The sequence below is a fragment of the Hyaena hyaena genome, unplaced genomic scaffold (assembly GCF_003009895.1).
Source record: "Hyaena hyaena isolate Hyena2069 unplaced genomic scaffold, ASM300989v1 scaffold_606, whole genome shotgun sequence".
Lineage (NCBI taxonomy): Eukaryota > Metazoa > Chordata > Mammalia > Carnivora > Hyaenidae > Hyaena > Hyaena hyaena.
Window position 1 is genome coordinate 1146040 of NW_024081238.1, and position 21755 is coordinate 1167794.

Genomic DNA, 21755 nt, shown 5'->3' on the forward strand with positions numbered 1-21755 from the left:
TATTTGGGTGCTTTCATGTTGGGTGTGTAAATATTTACAAGGATTTCATCTTCCTGTTGGATTATCCCGTTATTATTATAAAACGTCCTTTGTCTCTTGTTACAGCCTTTGTATTTAAAGTCCATTTGGTCTGATATAAGTACTGCAACCCGAGATTCCTTTTATTTTTTTATTTTTTTAAATAATTTTAAGTATAGTTTCTTGTCAAGTTGGTTTCCATGTAATATCCAGTGCTCATCCCAAGTGCTCTCCTCAATGCCCGTCACCCATTTTCCCATCTCCCCCACCCTCCATTATCTCTCAGTTTGTTCTCAGTATTTAAGAGTCTTTTATGGTTTGCCTCTCTCCCTCTCCATAATTATTTTTCCCCTTCCCCTCCCTCATGATCTTCTGTTACATTTCTCCTGATCTACATATGAGGGAAAACATATGGTATCTGTCTTTCTCTGCCTGACTTATTTCACTTAGCATAATACCTTCAAGTTCCATCCATGTTGCTACATATGGCCAGATTTCATTCTTTCTCATTGCCATGTAGTATTCCAAAGTATAAATAAACCACATCTTCTTGATCCATTCATCAGATGATGGACAATTAGGCTCTTTCCATGATTTGGCTATTGTAGAAAGTGCTGCTATGAACATTGGGGTACATGTGCCCCTATGCATCAGCACTCCTGTATCCCTTGGGTAAATTCCTAGCAGTGCTATTGCTGGGTCATAGGGGGGTTCTATTGTTAATTTTTTGAGGAAACTCCACGGTGTTTTCCAGAGGGGCTGCATTCCCACAGTTTACATTCCCACCAACAGTGTAAGAGGGTGCCTGTTTCCCCACATCCTCGCCAGCATCTATAGTTTCCAGATTTGTTCATTTTAGCATGGGGTGGTAGCTTAGTGTGGTTTTGATTTGTATTTCCCTGATGAGGAGGGATGCTGAGCATTGTTTCATGTGTCTATTGGCCATCTGGATGTCTTCTTTGGAAAAGTATCTATTTATATCTTCTGCCCATTTCTTCACTGGATTATCTGTCTTTTGGGTGTGGAGTTTGGTGAGTTCCTTATAGATTTTGGATACTAGCCCTTTATCGGATATGTCATTTGCAACCATCTTTTCCCATTCCATTGGTTGCCTATTAGTTTTATTGATTCCTTTGCTGAGCAGATTTTTATCTTGCTGAGGTCCTAATAGTTCATGTTTGCTTTTGATTCCCTTGCCTTTGGAGATGTGTCAAGTAAGAAATTGCTGTGGCTGAGGTCAAGGAGGTTGTTTACTGCTTTCTTCTCTACGGTTTTGATGGTTTCCTGTCTTACGTTCAGGTCCTTCATCCATTTTGAGTTTAGTTTTGTGTATGGTGTAAGAAAATGGTCTAGTTTCATTCTTTTGCATGTTGCTGTCCACTTCTCCCAGCACCATCTGTTAAAAAGGCTGTCTTTTCTCCATTGGATAAACTTTCCTGTTCTGTCAAAGATGAATTGTCCATACATTTGTAGGTCTAATTCTGGGTTCTCTATTCGATTCCATTGGTCTATGTGTCTATTTTTGTGCCAATACCATACTGTCTTGATGATGACAGCTTTGTAGTAGAGGCTAAAGTCTGGGATTGTGATGCCTCCTGTTTTGGTTTTCTTCTTCAATATTACTTTGGCTATTGGGGATCTTTTGTGGTTCCATACAAATTTTAGGATAATTTGTTCTAGCTTTGAGAAGAATGCTGGTGCAATTTTGATTGGGATTCCATTGAATGTGTAGATTGCTTTGGGTAGTAATGACATTTTAACAATATTTATTCTTCTGATCCATGAGCATGGAATGTTTTTCCATTTCTTTGTGTCCTCTTCAATTTCCTTCATAAGTTTTTCTATAGTTTTCAGCATATAGATCTTTTACATCTTTGGTTAGGTTTATTCCTAGGTATTTTGTGGGTTTTTTGTGCAATTGTGAATGGGATCAGTTTCTTGATTTCTCTGTTTCTTCATTATTGGTGTATAAACATGCAACCGATTTCTGTACGATTGATTTTGTACCCTGTGACTTTGCTGAATCATGGATCAGTTCTAACAGACTTTTGGTGGAGTCTGTCGGGTTTTCCATGCAGAGTATCATGCCGTCTTCAAAAAGTGAAAGTTTGACTTCATCTTTGCCAATTCTGATCCCTTTTATTTCCTTTTGTTGTCTGATGCCTGACGCTAGGACTTCCAGCACTATGTTAAACAGTGAGAGTGGACATCCCTGTCGTGTTTCTGATCTCAGGGGAAAGTTCTCAGTTTTTCCCCATTGAGGATGATATTAGCTGTGGGCTTTTCATAAATGGCTTTTATGATGTTTAAGTAAGTTTCTTCTATCCTGACTTTCTCGAGGGTTTTTATTAAGAAAGGGTGCTGTATTTTGTCAAATGCTTTTTCTGCATCTATTGACAGGATCATATGGTTCTTATCTTTTCTTTTGTTAATGTTATGTATCACGTTGATTGATTTGTGAATATTGAACCAGCCCTGCAACCCAGGAATGAATCCCACTTGATCATGGTGAATAATTCTTTTTGTATGCTATTGAATTTGATTTGCTAGTATCTTGTTGAGGATTTTTGCATCCATATTTATCAAGTATATTGACCTGTAGTTTTCTTTTCTTTTTACTTTTTTCTTTGTTGTTGTTGTTGTTGTTGTTGTTGTTGTTGGATCACTGTCTGGTTTGGGAATCAAAGTGATGCTGGCTTCATAGAATAAGTCTGGAAGTTTTCTTTCCATTTCTATTGTTTTGGAACAACTTGAGAAGAATGGGTATTAACTCTGTTTTAAATGTCTGGTAGAATTCCCCAGGCAAGCCATCTGGTCCAGGGCTGTTATTGTTGGGAGATTTTTGATTATTGATTCCATTTTTTCACTCGTTTTACGTCTGTTCAGATTTTCTATCTCTTCCCATTTAAGTTTTGGTAGTGTGTGTGTGTGTGTGTGTGTGTGTGTGTGTACGAATTTGTCCATTTCTTCTAGGTTGTCCAGTTTTTTAGCATATAATTTTCATAGTATTCCCTGATAATTGCTTGTATTTCTGAGGGATTGGTTGTAATAAATCCATTCTCATATTTGATTTCATCTATTTAGGTGCTCTCTCTTTTCTTTTTGAGAAGCCTGGCGATAGGTTTATCAATTTTTTTTAAGCCAACTCTTGGTTTCATTGATCTGTTCAACTTTTTTTTTATTCTATATTGTTTATTTTGCCTTGATCTTTAGTATTTCTCTTCTGCTTGGTTTGGGGTGGTCTTGCTGCTCTGCTTCTAGTTTCTTTAGGTGTGCTGTTAGATTTTGTATTTGGGCTTTTTCTAGTTTCTTGTGATAGGCCTGGATTGCAATGTATTTTTCTCTTAGGACTGCCTTTGCTGCATCCCAAAGAGTTTGGATTGTTGTATTTTCATTTGTTTCCACAGATTTTAAAAGTTCTTCTCTAATAGTCTGGTTGACCCATTTATTCTTTGGTTTCTTTAACCTCCATGTTTTTAGAGGTTTTCCAGACATTTTTCTTTGATTGATTTCAAGTTTCATAGCATTGTGATCTGAAAGTGCACATGGTATGATCTCAATTCTTTTATATTTATTGAGGGCTGCTTTGTGACCCAGTATGTGATCAGTCTTGGAGAATGTACCATGTGCACTCAAGAAGAAAGTGAATTCCACAGCTTTGGGATATAGAGTTCTAAATATGTCTGTCAAGTCCATCTGGTCCAATGTGTCTTTCAGGGCTATTGTTTCTTTAGTGTTTTCTGTCTAGTTGATCTATCTATTGCTGTAAGTGGAGTATTAAAGTCCCCTGCAATTAGCACATTCTTATCAGTGAGGTTGCTTATGTTTGTGATTAGTTGTTTTATATATTTGGGTCTCACGAATTCGGCACATAGATATTTATAATTGTTAGGTCTTCCTGATGGATAGACCTTGTAATTATTATATAATGCCCTTCTTCATCTCTTGTTACTGCCTTTACTTTAAAGTCCAGTTTGTCCAATATAAGCATGGCTACTCCAGCTTTCTTTGCACTTCCAGTAGCATGATAGCTATTTCTCCATCCCCTCACTTTCAATCTGAAGGTGTCCTGAGCTCTAAAATGAGTCTCTTGTAGACAGCAAATAGAGGGGTCTTGTTGTTTTTTTTTTTTAATCCATTCTGATACCCTGTGTCTTTTGATTGGAGTGTTTAGTCCATTTACATTCAGTGTTATAATTGAAAAATATGGGTTTAGGATTCATGCTTGTAGTAATGTCTCTGGTACCTTGTGTTCCTTGCAACATTTCCCTCATAGAGTCCCCCTTAGGATCTCTTGTAGGGCTGGTGTAGTGGTGATGATTTCCTTCAGTTTTTGTTGGTCTGGGAAAACCTTTATCTCTCCTTCTATTCTGAATGCAGGCTTGCTGGATAAAAGATTCTTGGCTGCATAGTTTTCCTGTTCATCACATTGAAGTTTTCCTGCCATTCCTTTCTGGCCTGCCAAGTTTCAGTAGATAGGTCCCTTATGTGTCTACCTTTTTTATGTTAAGGCCCATTTATCCCTATCTGCTTTCGGAATTCTCTCTTTATCCTTTTATTTTGCCAGTTTCACTATGATATGTCATGCAGAAGATTGATTCAAGTTACATCTGAGGGGAGTTCTCTGTGCCTCTTGGATTTCAGTGTCTGTTTCTTTCACCAGGTTGGGGAGGTTCTTAGCTATGATTTGTTCAAGTACCCCTTCAACCCTTTCTCTCTTTGTCTTCTGAAATTCCTATGATACAGATATTGTTCCATTTGATTACATCACTCAGTTCCCAAATTCTCCTTTTGTGCTCCTGGATCAATTTATGTCTCTTTTTCTCGGCTTCCTCTTTTTCTATAATTTTATCATCTAATTCACCTATTCTCCTTTCTGCCTCTTCAGTCTGTGCTGTGGCCACCTCCATTTTATTTTGCACCTCATTTATAGCATTTCTTAATTCTTCATGACTATTTTTAAGATCCTTGATCTTTGCAGCAATGGAGCCTCTGCTGTCTTCTATGCGTTTTTCAAGCCCAGCGATTAATTTTACGACTATTATTCTAAATTCTTATTCAGTTATGTTGGTTATATCTGTTTTGATCAATTCTTTAGGTGTCACTTCTTCCTGGAAATTCTTTTGAGGAGAATTCTTCTGTTTCATCATTTTGGCTAGCTTTCTGTATCTTGTAAGATTTGAAAGCTTGTTATGTGCTCTGCACCAGTGAGTACTGTGATATTAAAGGAGGCTCATACACTGTCCAGGGCCTGGCCATTCAGGAGGTGTTTTTTGAAGAGTGTCACTTGCTCTGTTCTTGTGATATTGGTTATTTTATTTCCCTGCTCATAGTGATGTTTTGGACTCTCTACCCTATGTGCTTTGGTTTATTCCCTGATGTAGCCCAGTGGTAGTGTGCTGAAGTGCTGTAGCAGGTCAAGAATGGAAGCAGGAAAGCAGAAAGTGATCACAATCCATGGTGTGGTCGTCCTCATGCCTAAAAGGACCTTATTTGAGGGCTTTTCACTTCAGCTTCTGAGCTAGAGGCCAAGCTGCACCGAACGTCCCAGATTTCTTTTAAAATGTATTTGTTTGGTTAATGTTGTCTATCCCCTCACTTTTAATCTACATGTGTCTTCAGGTCTGAAATGAGTCTCTTGTAGGTGGCATATAGATGTTTTGTTTTGTTTTGTTTTAATCCATTCCATCACTGTATGTATTTTGCTTAGAGTGTTTGGTTCATTTACGTTCAAATAAACAACTGATAGGTATGTATTTATTGCCATTTTGTTACTTGTTTTATGGTTGTTTTTATAGCTTTTCTCCATTCTTTTTTCTCTTGCTCTCTTCTCTTACAATGAGCTGTCTTTCTTTACTGATATACTTAGATTCCTTTCTTTTTATTTTTGCATATCTATTACTGGTTTTTTGATTTGTGGTTATCAGTTTGTAGATAACATCCTCTGTATTTAGCAGTCTATGTTAAGTGGACATTTACTTAAGTTTGAACCCATTCTTTACTCCTTCCCATGTTTCAGGAATATGGTGTCATACAGTATATCCCTTTTTTTTAATTCCTTTGACTGATTTTTACAGATAAACTTATTTTTACTGTGTTTATGCTTCCTATTTTGCTTATTCCTGGTTATGGTCTCTCTTTTCCAGTCTAAGAGTCCCCTTTAACATTTCTTGTAGGGCTGGTTTAGTGGTCATGAATTCCTTTAAGTTTTGTTTGTCAGGGAGACTCTTTATGTTTTATTCTGAATGATGGCCTTGCTGGATAGAGTATTCTTGGCTACAGATTATTTTTCTTTTTAGCACTTTGAATATTATCATGCTACTCACCTCTGCCCTACAAAGTTTCTGCTGAAAAATTAGCTGATAGCCTTAAAGAGTTTCCCTGGTATGTAACTGCTTTTTTTTTTCTTGTTGCCTTTAAAATTTTCTATCACTACTTTTTTGCCATCCTAACTACTATGTGTATTGGTGTAGACTTCCTTCGGTTGATTTTGTTGGGGGATCTCCATGTCTCCTGGATCTGGATTTCTGTTTCCTTCCCCAGATTAGAAAAGTTTTCAGCTATTATTTCTTCAAATACATTTTCTGCCCCCTTTTCTCTCTACTTCTTCTGGGATCCCTATAATACAAATGTTATTACACTTGATGATGACGATAAGTTCCCTAAGTCTGTTGTCATTTTGCATAATATTTTTTCTATCCTGCTCAGCTTGATTACTTTCCATTATTATGTCCTCCAGGTTGCTGAGTCATTCTTCTGCTTTGTCTCATCTATTTATTCCATCTAGTTTATTTTTATTTATTGTGTTTTTCATCTCTAATTGGTTATTTTTTATTTCATTGTTAAGGGTCTCACTGTTTTGCTCTACTCTTTTCTCAAGCCCAATGAGTATCTTTATGATCACTGCTATAAATTATCAGGCATATTACTTATTTTGTTGCTTAGGTCTCTTGCTTTGATTTTGTTCTGAACTTTCATTTGGGACCTATTCCTCTGTCTCCTCATCTTATCTAACTCTATGTCTCTTTCTGAGTGTTAGGGAAAAGAGGTTTGTCTCTTCCCCATGAAAGTAATGGCCTTATGAAGAAGAGGTTCTGTAGTGCCTTGCTGTGCAGTGTCCTCTATTCACCAGGACCTGATGCTTCAGGATTGTCTCCTATGTGTGATATGATATGTACACTCTACTATAGTGTCTGAGCTGCTTTTTCCTTCAGTCATCTGCAGTGGTTGTCTTTGCCTGTTGTGGACAGTGTTTGATCCTTGTGGTGTGGGTGGGTCAGTCTGGGGATACCTTGGGGTTGAGTTGATTTAGACCAGGTGTTTCCCAGGGATGCAGTCATACCAAACTGCAGGGCATTTTCTTTGTGTTGTCCTCTGAGCTTTTGTTGGTGGGTAGGGCCCATCATCAGAACAGTTGTCTGCCTTCAACCCTTTCTCAAGGGCAAGAGTCACTTTGGAGTGGTGCTGGCCACTATTGGGGCTGCTTGCACACTGCCAGACCTGTGGCACTGCCCTGTATGGGCTCTGGCCAAGAGCATATTAGAGAGGAAAGATCTGTCAGAGCACAGCACAAGGGGGTGGGGCAGCAGGCTGGCAGGCTGGCAGTGTTAGTAAGTTAGGTAGTGGATGCCACAGATGGTTTTGTGTTTATACTGGAGGGTAAGGGAGGAAATGGCACCTGCCAGTTCCTTTGTTCCTAGGGGACTTCCCCAGCAATTTCTGTCCCTTTGGGACACACTCTGAGATTAGTAAATCTCTCTCCCTTATGCCCCAAGCATTTTTCAAACTCTGCTTCTATGTTGTATCTTTGCGGCCTGTTTGTTGTGCTGTCTCTTTAATGGGATGGACTGTTTTCTCTTATTCTCCCGACTCTCCTAGAGCTGAGCCCACTAATTTGTTTTTAAACTCCAGGTTTTACATCCCATTGGTTGTAAGAACTCTCAAAATTCAGCCCCTCTAGTTTTCAAAGCCACATGTTATAGGGAATTCTCTTACCTATGCAGGCTTCCCAGTGTGGGCATCTGTTTTTCTCCCTTCTCCAAGCCCACAGTGTTGCTCCTTCCAACAGAAAGTCCAGTGAATCCATTTCATTCCTGTGTCTTTGCCCTTCTTACACTCTTTGATGTGGCTTCTTCTCTACACTCATTGAGGAGATTATTCTGCCAGCCTTTGGGTTATTTTCTGGGTTTACTCTGATGTGAGTGTTTTCTGGTTGTATCCATGGGATGAGGTGAGCCTGGGGTCCTCCTACTCCATCACCTTCCCCAAAAGTCCCTAAATCATTTTGTTTTTTAAAGTTAAATTTTAGAAATCTTTGCCTTTTTAGTTTTCCTAGTGAGTTTGTCTACCTGGTTATTTGGTTCCTTCAGCATTGTCCTTTTGATGTATGTGATGAATATGCACTTATATTCTGCCATGTCCTTACCCCCTATGTTCTTATTTCTCATTTGCATCATTTTCCCAATATGTTCCAAAGAGCTATTCCATTAGCTACTGCCCATTTAGTCTGAGAAAAGTTATACCTCATTCTGATTCTCATTAACAGACTATTCAGTCACCTATTTTAAGACTATTTGTTAAGCATATTTTGCTGATTCTCCTGAGCCTGATTCTGTCAGGGTTAGACCATCTTTAGTCCTCAAGGCCATGGACAGCCAGCATAATTCAGATGGTGTCATGGAGGTGATCCATCTATAGACCATGTATTGTTGAGCCATGGGCGCGGGTGCTCTTGATTGCCTAATCACTTCATCTCGGATGGTCTCACCCTTGAGAATCTGGAACCACCACTGGCTTTGCTGGGATTAGCTTAGTTCATGCAGAGGGTTGATCCTCCATCCATTTGTCCTGCCTAGAAATATGCCATTTCCATGATAAGAGTTTATGGTCAGGAGTAATTTCTCTCTGTCCGGAGTCTGCTTTACCCATTCTAGAATAGGCTGTTGAAGTATAATTCATTTATTTTTGTTGGTGGCTCTGTATTTTGTAGGGCCTCATGGAGTGCCCAGCTGCGCCTTTCAATTGGCTGGTATGTAATCTATGTTCTTTATGACTGGGCCTGACATTTTTCTGCCTTCAGGGTACCTACTCATGCCTAGAAATTTTACTGTAGCTTGGGGTCCTTGGACAGCACTTGAATTAATGACCATCCTCGATGGATGGAATTCAATTAACTCTATTTTTTACACTTTCTGTTCTTTCAAATTATCACATACAAAGATGTCATTAATGTGAGTAATGCTAGTTTTTATGTGTTGTGTTTTCATCAAAGGCCTGCATGTCTTGTGTTAGATAGTTGTCATGATTACTAAGCTGTTAAGGTATCCTGTGGTACTGTAGAAAACTGGTATTGTCTGCCCTGCCTTCCCATGTGATTGCAGTCATGGGTTGCTTTCCTCAATAATTAGAATAGCAAAGAACATGTCAGATAAATCTATCACCAGGTAATCACTTCCAGATCCAGTGGTGATATTTATGATAGCACCTATATCTGAGAGTGCTCCCTCAATTTGGGGAGAGTATTTAAATTCCTATAATCTGCTGTAAATCTACATGAGATGTCTGGCTTTTTAATGGGCCAGATTGGGTTAATATATGGCAAAATAGTAGGCACAGTAATTTGTTTATTTATGAGTTCCTAAGTGTTTACCTTAATCTTTGTGTGTCCTATTACATCCATTCCAAGAATGTTTTGTTTTATTTATTTTTTAATTTACATCCAAGTTAGTTAGCATATAGTGCTATAATGATTTCAGGAGTAGATTCCAGTAATTCATGCCCCATGTGAAACACCCAGTGTTCATCCCAACAAGTGTCTTCCTTAATGCCCCCCACCCATTTAACCCATCTCCCCTCCCACAACCCCTCCAACAACCCTCAGTTTGTTCTCTGTATTTGTCCCCCTCCTCATTTTTATATTCTTTTTGCTTCAACAACCCTCAATTTGTTCTCTGTATTTGTCCCCCTCCTCATTTTTATATTCTTTTTGCTTCTCTTCTCTTACGTTCATCTGTTTTGTATCTTAAATTCCTCATATGAGTAAAGTCATGATATTTGTCTTTGTCTAATTTCGCTTAGCATAATACCCTCTAGTTCTTTCCACATAGTTGCAAATGACAAGATTTCATCCAAGAATGTTTTCTAAACTGCAGCCTATTAGGCATTTAGCTGTAATGGGTGGTCTATACCCACCTTTCATTGTTATGAATATAAATACCCATGTCCCTGGGGTTAATTTTCCTCCTAATTCTTAAATAGTCCCTTTTTATTGTTAAAGAGTTTTCTAAATTAGGACATCCTTGTATCAGTGTTACTTGGGAAACTGTATCTAACAGCATAATGGTACACTGCAGTTATTTTTATTTACAAAAGGGTTTTCTGTTGACATGGCTGGTGTAGCTTATGGGCAATTGCTTCTGGCTTAGGCCCAGAGCCAGAGACTGCTGACAGGGTTTTGCTCTCTTTGGCAATCCATGGCTTATTTATTAATGGGATTGGGTTTTATAAAGGGGCTAGTCTTACAGTAAATAGGTTACTGTTTACCAAACAGGTTATCAAATGTGGGTTTATTTTCTGTAAGTCTGTCTACTTAAAGGTTTGGTTGTTTCTGTTTCTCTACAACTATATGTAGTTTTTGACGTTTCTATTTGGATTTCTCTTTTTATGACTTGTTTTAAAGGGTGGTTGTCTAAATGGTTTCAGAGGCTAATAAGGCCTTATAACTATATGGTCTATTTTGATTGGGTCTATTTACATTAGGTATCAGCTTGTCTTGTCTATGTGTGTGTATGTGTGTTAAAGCCATAGTCTTTATCTTGACTTAAGTTCCTCAGTTGTTCTTATCAAGTCGGTCAGTCCTGTGCTTCTGGAACCTGCAAATACTGTGAATAATCCTGCTGTGTCCTGCAGGGTGCAGCTTTTAGACAGACCTTATAAATTTGCTCTGTTGCTTCCATAAGTAATGGTGAGGGTGTCTGCCCCCTAACATTAATCATAGTTAATAGTACTAATTTCATTATTAATAGCTCGCCTGCTCTTTTCCATAGAGATGTTTTAGGGAACATATATGAGGTATAGGCCATCTTAATCTCCAGGTTGCTGCTCCCCAAATATCTTTGTAAATTGGCATTATTTTCTCCAAATGCTCTAAAGTGTTGTTTCAATTTCATGTCAGTGGTAATGAGTCCAAGTTGCACAATCTCTGTTCTGATAAGGACCATGTTTTGTTTTTCTTTGGCCCATAAATCTAATAGCCACTGAGTTTGTGTCCATTTGAATTTGTTAGAATTCCATTCTAATGTTTGTTATTTCTTGTCTAAGCCTGCCCTTCAGTGTCTCTGATTGGTTCCATATTCTCAGTTGTAGTTTTGTCTGTTTTCATGGGTCTGGCTTTTGGTTAAAATTACCAGGGTCAGGGTGGTTAAAATAATCCTTTTCTTGGGGTGTGGATTGGTGCCCATAAGAGAAAAGGGACTGGTTTCTTCCTACTCTGGGGACTACTTTCTATGCCAGTACTTTCTTCCCTACATCTGTTATTTCAATGCTCCTAATAAGAGCACTGGAATGTTTTCCTCACTTCTTTTCAATACAGGGTATAACTCAGTGAATTGGGTGATCGGACTAACATCCAGAGTTTAAGTTTTATTGGTCTCCAGGGATCTTCAGAAGGTAAATGTCACTCTTAAATCATCTCTTGAGCAACTTTGGTAGGGTGAATGAGTGAGGCATAGTTGCCATTGTCTTCTTGTTGCCTGATGGGGTCCCATGCTTCTCTAGGAACCAGGACTCCAAGGTGTCTTCCAATAGAGGGTGCCCTGTCATGTGCTTTCAGCCCCTCCCCTGCAAATCAGTTGAAAACTCTCCAGCTCTGTCTTCAAGCAAAATATGCCACTGGGGATAGTTAGGCCTTTATGCATTAGGGCTAATGCCTTGTCCCCCCACTAACCCCCATCCTGAGACATTGGCTACCCTGACCTGTGCAGCCTGTGCCTGCACAGCCCACAGTTACCTTCAGGCCCATGGAGCTCGGGGTTCGGGGTGGCCCCCAACCCCTTGAATGGCCTCAGAGTGCAGCGAACCCACCCTTTGAAGATTAAGTGGCAGCTTTAAACTGGAAACAGTCTGTCCCAATATGGCACTGGTTGTCTGATTGGGTCCTGGGCTTTTCCAACAGTGAGGGCTCCCACAGAAGAGCCTGGCTTAAGCTGGAAGCTAAGAGGCTGGCTTTAAGAGACACCCGGGAGTCTTTGATGATTATAGGTAAACCTGGGATTGAATGTTGCCAGTTTCCAGCTGCCGCCTCAGATTTATGAAGGGTGGTGGGCTGGATTGATTTTGCCCTGGAGGCTATGCAGGCGGTTAGTGGCCGCTCCAACCACCTGAGGTGCTCCTGGTGGCTCAGGCCCGCTGAAGGGAATGAACTGCACATGTGTGTGTTGCCAGGGACCCAAAACCTAGCAGTGGTCTTGAGAGGCTGGGTCACAGGAGAATCTCTTGAAGAAAAGACGTATGTATATATGCAAACCTAATCTAATTCTCCCCCCTGAAGGCAGAGGTTGAATTAATGGCCTGCACTGGGCAGGTCTGGGAGTGCTGGCCGTGGTATCATCTAATAAGAGCTTCCTTCAGTCTAAGGTTGCAGAAGCTCCAAAGCTCTCAGACATCAAGTCCAAATGGGGACTATTGCCAATAGCCAGCTGCTGCTTCCAGGTGATTTTCATGGCAGGCCCACAACACAGTAGAAACTGTGTGGTTCTTTGGGAAAGGCCCAAGCTCCATGGGTCTAAAGGAACTGAATCTCGAGGAACTGGAAGGGGATAACCTGTGAACACTCAGGCCACTCAGGCCAGGTAAGCTGGGAACCTGGAAATGGGCATGAACTGGAGAGGCTGTAGAGCAGGATCACGGATACAGAAGGCCTCTGCTTCATTCCAAGCCTTAACTACACAGACGTGCATATTCCTCCTGAAGCCACCACTGAAAGAAACTGGACTGCCTTGCTACGGTGGGACTGGGCAAACTAGATGGGGTCTCCTTCAATAAGAGACCCCTAGGGGCCTAGAATCCCATCAAGCAGCTAGTCAAATATGTACTGACTGTCACCAGTTTAAAGGTGTTGCCACAGGAGATTTTTGAGGCTGGGATCCCTTTGCCCTGGAGGTTTATGCAGGTGGTTGGGAACTGGCCTGAGTTCTGTCAGGCCACAGATGCCCTCAGTGGGCTAATGGGCTGCATATGAAGCAAACACCAGCTAGCAGGTCAGGGTACCCAGGGACCTGGTGCTGGATAATGTTGGGAGAGTTCAGATCTCAAGAGTGGGCTCTTGAGGATCCATAGCATCTGCCTAATTCTAAGCCCTAACCTATGCAGATATGCATATTCTCCCTTAAAGGCATCACTGGAAGAAACAAGACTGACTTTCCAGAAAAACTCCGTGATCAAGACTCCCAGACAACTCTTGTTGGAAGATACCCCATCAGTCAGCCAGTCCACACCTGGTCAGGGCAGTTCCATTTCCTCCAGCTCTGCCTGCAGGGAGAATATGAGCTTTCATGTAGGTGAGTTTGCAATGGGGCAGATGCCTGGTACCCCCTGCAGCCCACTCCTGTGACCCAGTCTCCTGACACTTGTCTTTTAACAGGTCCCTGGCCACCCTGACCTGTGTGGCCTGTGCCTGTGTAGTTCCGGCCTTGGGCAGCCTAGGACCTTCAGGAATGTATAGTACTGGTTGTCCAAACTACACACATGGGCTCCAGAGCAGAGGGAACCCTCCCCCTGAAAATTTCTCTGAGAAGCATTAAAGTGTCAATAGCCTCCATTTGGTCTGGCTGCCTGATGAGGTTCCGGGTTTACCAGGGTAGGGGCCCAGAGAAGGCCACCCAAAAAATTTCCGCAGTGACATATTATTTTGAATTAAAGTTACTTTAAAAGTGGCCAGTGACCTTTGTCACCTGAAAGCACTGAGTACATCTCCTGTGTGAAAGATACCCTCCCTGCACCAGAAGGAAGAGCGACATTCTTCTCCTCAGAAAAAGGTAATTCAGGGCTGAATAACCCTACATAACCTGTGTCACTTTTACTAATTTATTACCTCAGCCCAAATTTTGTTTAGGATTCTTTACTAATTGAAGCTCTTGAACATAAGTTTTGTTTGTCCTGTCCATTCCTCAGAGTTGTATTTCTTTGTCTAAAACATTTAAAAATGACATGCCTCCGTCATTGATTTCTTAGGATCTCACTTTTAATATTGGGCCTCTATGCACACATAATTTGACTTTTTTTTTCCCCCTCATGTGAACCTTCTCATGTCAACTAAAGGTAGAGAAAAAATTTTCCTCCCAAACAGCTGGCATTAGAGGCAGGATAAATTTCCCAGCCTGGATACTGTTGGCTTGGAGGCTGTGGCAGCTGAGAGACCCCAGCACATCTGATAAACAGCTGACAGAGGGTAAAGAATCTTTACTACAACAGCTTTCTGGTTCTCTGCCTACAGTGTCTAACAGAGCAAGAGTAGGGAGAGTCCTTTTTCTCTAAATTTAGATTCCAGAAGAAAATATTTACATAACTAGTTCCTTGGGCTTAGCAACTCTTGTAAATTTGATGGACTACTCTTGGTTTGAATAATTCACTCCTCCTAGAGATGGAATGACTTTTTTGCTTCATAAAAAAGGAATTACTGTAGAGTAAGAATGCAGGTATAGGTCCTTCTAAGTCTGCTGTTTGAGCCAGTCCCATACTGTTAAGTTCATAGTGGTTATCATACCGGCATCTGTTTAGACAAGCTTTGCTGTGGGTCCTCTATGAAAAAAAAAATCCATAAGGCTTTTCCTTTTGTCTTTCTTTATACATGTGAGAGCTTGGCTTTGTGACTAGTGAGAATATACTCTCTGGTCTCCACCATCCAGAGGATGCACTGAGTGTGCCTTGTGGCCAAATAGGCTGAGCTTTGAAGACATGTAGTTACAAGCCACATTCTTTTTCTGGCCATCCCAGCTCTCAGGGGAGTTTCTCATAAGGAGTCCCAGCCCATAAAACACATTTTTCATCTAACCTTTGTTCCTGGTTATGTTAGCTCTGGAATGTACCACTCTAGTAGTGCCTGTTGAGTGTCATGGACTAGCATATCAGGAGAGGTGTCATATTTTCACAGGAGACCAGAGAAACAATCTTGACTACACCATTACTTCCTGTGCAATGAAAGCATTTGTTTTCTTATACCATTTTGGGGCATAAACTTTTGAATAATGGTGGCCATTATTCTGTGTCTATAATCTGAGACTGGAAAGTTGCCTCAGGGTCTTTCCATTAAAAAAATGTTTATTGGTTTGAGTCATCATTAAGATTAATAAGATCCTATTTATCAATGGCCAGATGATGGATCCTTTAAAGAAAAAAAAATCTTTATGGAATGGCTGGTCTTAAGAACTCCTTTAATAAGCCTAATTTCTGATTTTTCATTTTAATATCTATATTAGGTATAAATCTCCCTTCTCCAAATCTCTGGCCTCCAACTGCTTATTCCTCTAGGATTTAGAGAGAGCACTCTGGCCTAATATTTAGGCCAAAGTATACAGGTTACGCATGTAAATGCTGAAAACCAGAAAGTAAATTTAGCAGAAGGTGGTCCTTACAATTCCTCTTACTTTTTAGGGCCCTGTAATCAGGCTCTCCTGGCTTTAGGCATTCTTGTGCATGGTCCTTTGCAGATATATCATAAACTCCCCACCGAAAAGAAATTCATGCCCCCTGGACAGCAAAGCTTTTAGAAGATCCTACCAAATTAGAGAAAAATTAGAAAGATTCATGACGATTCACAGCACCAGCCTCAATGAGAAAACAGACAACCAGTATTTCTCCTTAGACCCTCCTACAAGTCATCAGCTAAAGGCCAATATATTCAGAGCCAAGGATGGATTGCATACTCAAAATGCTGTACACAGACTTTACAAAGGCATTAATCTTTTCAGTCTCCCTGATATAAAGAAAGGTGGGTTAGTCTCTTGATACTCAGGTTGTAATCCAGTTCTTTGCCTTCCAAATCCTGACAAAACCAAAATACAGATCTAGAAGAAAGGTCAAAACCCACCTATTTTACCAATCCCCAAAGTGAGCTATTCCTCTCAAAATTGAACTGTCCTTAAGGCATTTAAAGACTTAGATTTCTTCTCTGTCCCTTAAAGTTATAAATTTCATTGTGTCTTTGAAGTGTAAACATACCCCACAATCTCTTGAGAGTGGGGGGGGCGGGGGGAAGGAGGGAAAGAGGCCTTGGTAAAAATACAAAGTGCAATTAGTGCTCTTGCCCACACTATAGACCATAATTTCTAGAAGATTACTTCCAGGAAATACAAATCTTAAAAGTCCTCTCCAAAAATAGCAAAAGACTTGTATCATCAGAGTAAACTTGATATTCCACCTACGGTTCAAAAACTAGTGAGTTTTATAGGGTTTCAAAACCAAAGCTCTGAGATTTATTTGTCTATATGTATATGTGTGTGTGTGTCATTTAGAGGTATATTTTTCTACTCCTGGATGGTATTGCCAAATTTGGTGTGTAAAAGAGCTGTATTTAATAAGCATTTATATAAATTTAATATTCATAAACTCTCAAAAATAAGATACAAACTTAATCCAAATAAATTTCAGGTTCATATGACCTGGGAAAACATTTGATATTAAAAATAATTTAAGGTTTTTGAGTTAATTAAAATAGACCTGTAAATGAAAATGTCTATTCAGGGGCGGCTCAGTCGGTTGAGCATCTGACTTTGGCTCAGGTCATGATTTCACGATTCGTGGTTCGAGCCCCACGTCATGCTCTGTGCTGACAGCTCAGAGTCTGGAGCCTGCTTCAGATTCTGTGTCTCCCTCTCTCTCTGACCCTCCCCTCCTCACACTGTGTCTCTCTGTCTCAAAAATAAATAAAAAACATTAAAAAAAATGTTTATTCAGTTGCTAAAAGTTAAATAAGTTCATATTATATAGGCTACAGAATTTTTCAGAACAAAATAGCTTGGGAAAATGGTTAATTTTGTCTGAGATCTCATCGAGTTTTTGTGGATGATCTAAACATAATTGTTAAGATTAAGTAAACTGAGGACTGATGAGTATGAGGGGAAGGAGGGAGATGGGCATGGAGGAGGGCACTTGTGGGGATGATCACTGGGTGTTATATGGAAACCAACTTGACAATAAACTATTTTAAAAAAATTGAATGGGTGTAAATAAGTTAAAAAGCTTTTAGGTAAGCTTTTCAATAGTTGCCCCCTGTTTTTGAAAACAAAATTTTAAAGTTTCAGGTTAAGGAATGAGTTAAGTTAAATTCATTGACTATCTAAATCATTTCCAAATAAGGTAAAATGAAATATTAGTTACTAAATATAGGTTTACCTAGTTTTGGCTTCCCTGTAATACAAAAAAAAAACAAAGATAAATTTGTATCTGTTACTAAATATTTTTGTGCTTCATTGGAAAATTGTATTATAAAGAAGCACATGTTTCTAGAAATGTATTCATAAGTTTGCCAATCTAAGAAATTTAATTTCTAGTGAAATCTAGGTAGTAAGTATGAATCTGTTATGCCAGCATTTCTAAGAGTTAAAAAGTCTAAAATATGTGGGTGTATCTAAAAAATAATAAGGGAAACATCTCTAGTAAAATGTGTGCTTTTTGTAGAAGAAAGTATGAGGAATGGAAATTGGTTGGAGAAAGAAAGTAATCTTATCCTAACATGAGGCTGGTTATTGAAAAAGGAAAAACTTAGGCCAAAAATCTGAATATAAAAGAGGAAAGTTATAAAAGGTTTGTGAAAAGGGAATCTTTAAAGGAATTTTAGATTAAGATTAAAATGAATTTATTTAGGGGCACCTTGGGTAGCTAAGTCGGTTAAGCATCTGACTTTGGTTCAGATCATGCTCTCAAGGTTCATGGGTTGGTGGGTTCTGTGTTGGCTTTGTGCTGACAGCTCAGAGCCTGGAGCCTGCTTCAGATTCTGTGTCTCTCCTTCTCTCTCTCCCTGTTCCTCCCCCCCTTGTGCGCTCGCTCACTCTCTCTCTCAAAAATAAACATTCAAAAAACTTTTTAATGAATTTATGGGCTCTGGTTTAAGATGTTGATGTCAGAAGAGCCTGAACTCACCTTCTCCACAGACACACTAAATATACACCTATTTATAGAGCAATTCCCCCTGAAGAACTGAGGGCTGAGAAGCTCCTGCACAATAAAAGATGGAGAAAGTGGCAGGAAAGTTGGTGACTCTGGAAGAAAGGCACTCCCATCTTGATGCTACAGACTGCAGCAGGGAGGAATAGTACTACCAACGGACTATGAGCAGATGTGTCTGCCTGGGGCACAGAAGAAAAAAAAAGCTGCAGTTTAAAAGATCACTGAGAATATAAAGGAACTAGCTCTGGAACCCTGCTGTGTGGTGACTGGATCTGCTGGAACTCTCTAGGTCTGACAGGCTGCTGGGCACCATGGTTTACATTCCTCGTCCACCCTGATAACGCAGATGGAAGCATCCAAGGTCATAGCTGTCCTGCTATGTCCTCAGTGAGCCCTGGCCCCTACCACACACCGGCCCCAGATCCCCTGGATATGGACAGAAAGCTGTGGTTTCAAAGAGCAACTTGAATATAAAAGACCTAGCCCTAGGACTCTGTCAGATAGAAAGAGAGTGGTTGGAACTCTGGGTCAAAGGGGCTGGCAAGTACCATAGTTGATGTTCCTTCCCCACCTTGATAGCAAGGATGGGAGCAGTGTCCAGGTGCCATGGCTGGCCTACCCCTTCATGGAGCCTAAAGAGCCTAGCCCATAACTGTCCCAGTCATCTCACTAAAGTGGCCCACGTGCAGCACATGCCAGCCCAGCCCTGGTCAGCATTTACTATAGCTCCAGCCAATGTACCAAGGTGACAGAGCTGTAAAGCATGCCAGAACACTCCAGAACCATAGCACTTTGGCCCCAGCTGGCTTGTAAGGCACCCCTGGTACAAAGCATTCTGGGACCTTCCAGCCTAGGCCTGCCTCTGCTTCTGCTGCCCTTTTCCTGAACACCCCAGTTTGCACCCATTCCAACTTTATCCATCCTTCTGGGGCATCCTCTCTGCACAGAGAAACTCAGGAACACCAAGCTCATGCCCACATCAGCTCCAACCATCCCACCAAGGTAGCCCCAGAATGGTGTACCCCAGGACCCCCACACCAGTCACAATTCCAGCCAAAGTCACCAGACACACACGGTCTGCACAGGGGTTGACCATACACAAGACCACTTTCTCAGTTTAAGAGAAGTAACCATTCCATCTAATCCAAAGAAGCAAACACAAATTCCAGGAAGATGGAGAGAAGAATGTGCTCCAATGAAAGAACAAGACAAAGCTTCAGAAATAAAACTAAATGAAATGGAGATAAGCAACATGCCCAAGAAGGCACTTAAAGTAATGGTCACAAACATGCTCACTGGACTGGAGGAAAGAATGGAAGAACTGAGAGCTTCAACAAAAAGATGGAAAATATAAAGGAAGTAATCAGTTGAAGAATATAATAACCGAAATAAAAATACTCTAGAGGGAATCAACAGTACATTCACAGATGCAGAAGAATGGACCAGTGATCTGGAAGTCAGAGTAATGAAAAATCCTAAGCTGAACAGTAAAAAGGGGAAAAAATTTAACGAGGATAAAGGATCTCTTGGATAACATCAAGTAAACAAACATTTGCAGTATGGGTGTCCCAGACAGAGATGAGAGAAGAGGCAGAAAATGTATTCAAAGAAATAGCTGAAAACTTCCCAAATTTGAGGAAGGAAACACATCCAGGTTCGGGAAGAACAGAGTTCCAAACAAGATGAATCCAAGAGCATACACACCAAGACACATAATAATTAAAATGTCAAAAGTTAGATCATCTTGTGTCCCTGTGTCTGTGTACCTGATCTCGACTGGTCCACCTAAGATCCCTGAGTGCCAACCCTACTCCCCCACGGGACCTATTTCCGCTCCAAAAAGATGAAAGAAACTATCATGAACCAGGAGAAACTCACCAAACTGCAAGCACAAGTGTGCATTGGTGGGAAAGGAACTGCTCACTGAAAGAAGGTGGTTTATCGAATGGCTACAGCAGATGATTAAGCAAACAAACAAAAACTTCAGTTCTCCTTAAAGATGAGTATCTCTGGTATTGAAGAAGTGAATGTGTTCACAAACCAAGGACCAGTGATCCACTTTAACAACCCAAAAGTTGAGGCAGCGAACACAGTCACCATCACAGGCCACACTGAGACAGAGCAGCAGACAGAAATGCTGCTTAGTATCTTAAACCAACTTGGTGCAGACAGACTGACTAGTCTAAGAAAACTAGCTGAAGCTCTGTGCAAACAATGTGTGGATAGCAAAGCACCACTTGCTACTGGAGAGGAGGAGGAGGATGAAGTTCCAGATCTTACAGAGAATTTTGATGAAACTTCCAAGAATGAAGCAAACTGTAAATTGAGTCAACTTTGGAAGAAGATAAAACTTGAAGTTCCTGGGAGCTATTTTATATTCCGACTGCTTTTTAAAATTTTGTTCCTGGATGTGATAAAATCTAAATCTCTAATATTTTTAAGCCCCATCCCCTTGGACACTGCAGCTCTTTTTGGTTTGGGCTTATACACAATTCATTCTTTGCAGCTAATTAAGCTGAAGAAGCCTGGGAATAAAGTTTGAAACAAGGTTAATAAAGTTCTTTGCCAAGTTAAAAAAAAAAAAAAAAGAATCAAAGGTTAAAGATAGAGAATTTTAAAAGCAGTGAGAAGCAAAAAGTGATGTACAAAGGAAACCCTCCCTGTATGGCTGTGAGCGGATTGTTTTCAGCAGAAACTTCACAGTCCAGAAGGGAGTGGCATCATATATGCTAAGAGCTGAAAAAAACCAGTCTCCAGCCAAGAATACCCAGCAAAGTTTCTATTCAGAACTGAAGGAGAGGTAGAGATTCCCAGACAAGCAAAAGTTAAAGGGGTTACTTAAGGAAAAAAGAAAAGGCCATAATTAGAAGAAAATTATGAGTAAAATGATGTTAAATATGACAACATATACATAAAACATGGAAGGGTAGTAAAAAAGTCCTTTCAGAATGTGTTCAAACTTAGGTGACCATCAGTTCAATATAGACTGCTATAAAGTTAAGATATAAATCCTATATAAATTTACATATAAATTTATATATAAATCACACAGTAACCATGAACTCCAAACTTCTAACAGATACACACACACACACACACACAAAAAAAAACATGAGAAAGAAAGCCAAACATAGCACTACAGAAGCTAATCAAGCACAAGGGAAAAGCAATAAAAGAAAAGAATACAGATAGATACACACACACACACACACACACACACGTGAAAAGTAAAACACGCTAGCAGTAAGTACATACCTATCAATAATGACTTTAAATGCTAATAGTCTAAATGTTCAAATCAAAAGACACAGGGTGGTGAAAGGGGAAATAACAATCAAGACTCACCTATCTTATGCCTACAAGAGACTCACCTCAGACCTAAGGCACATACACACTGAAAGTTAAAGGGTCGAAAAAGATACTTCATGCAAATGAAAGGGTGGGGGCGGGGGGAGCCAAAGTAGCAATACTCATCCCAGACAAAATACACTTTAAAAAAAGACTGGAACAAGAGACAAAGAAGGGCATTACATAATGATAAAGGATCAATCCAACAAGAAAATAATAATTGTAAA

The 21755-nt window shown here is 40.1% G+C and overlaps 1 pseudogene; it reads left to right on the top strand.

The window, feature by feature from the left end:
* The first annotated feature begins 20023 nt into the window (after positions 1–20023).
* On the top strand, positions 20024–20722 carry LOC120248728 (annotated as a pseudogene).
* Positions 20723–21755: the final 1033 nt, after the last annotated feature.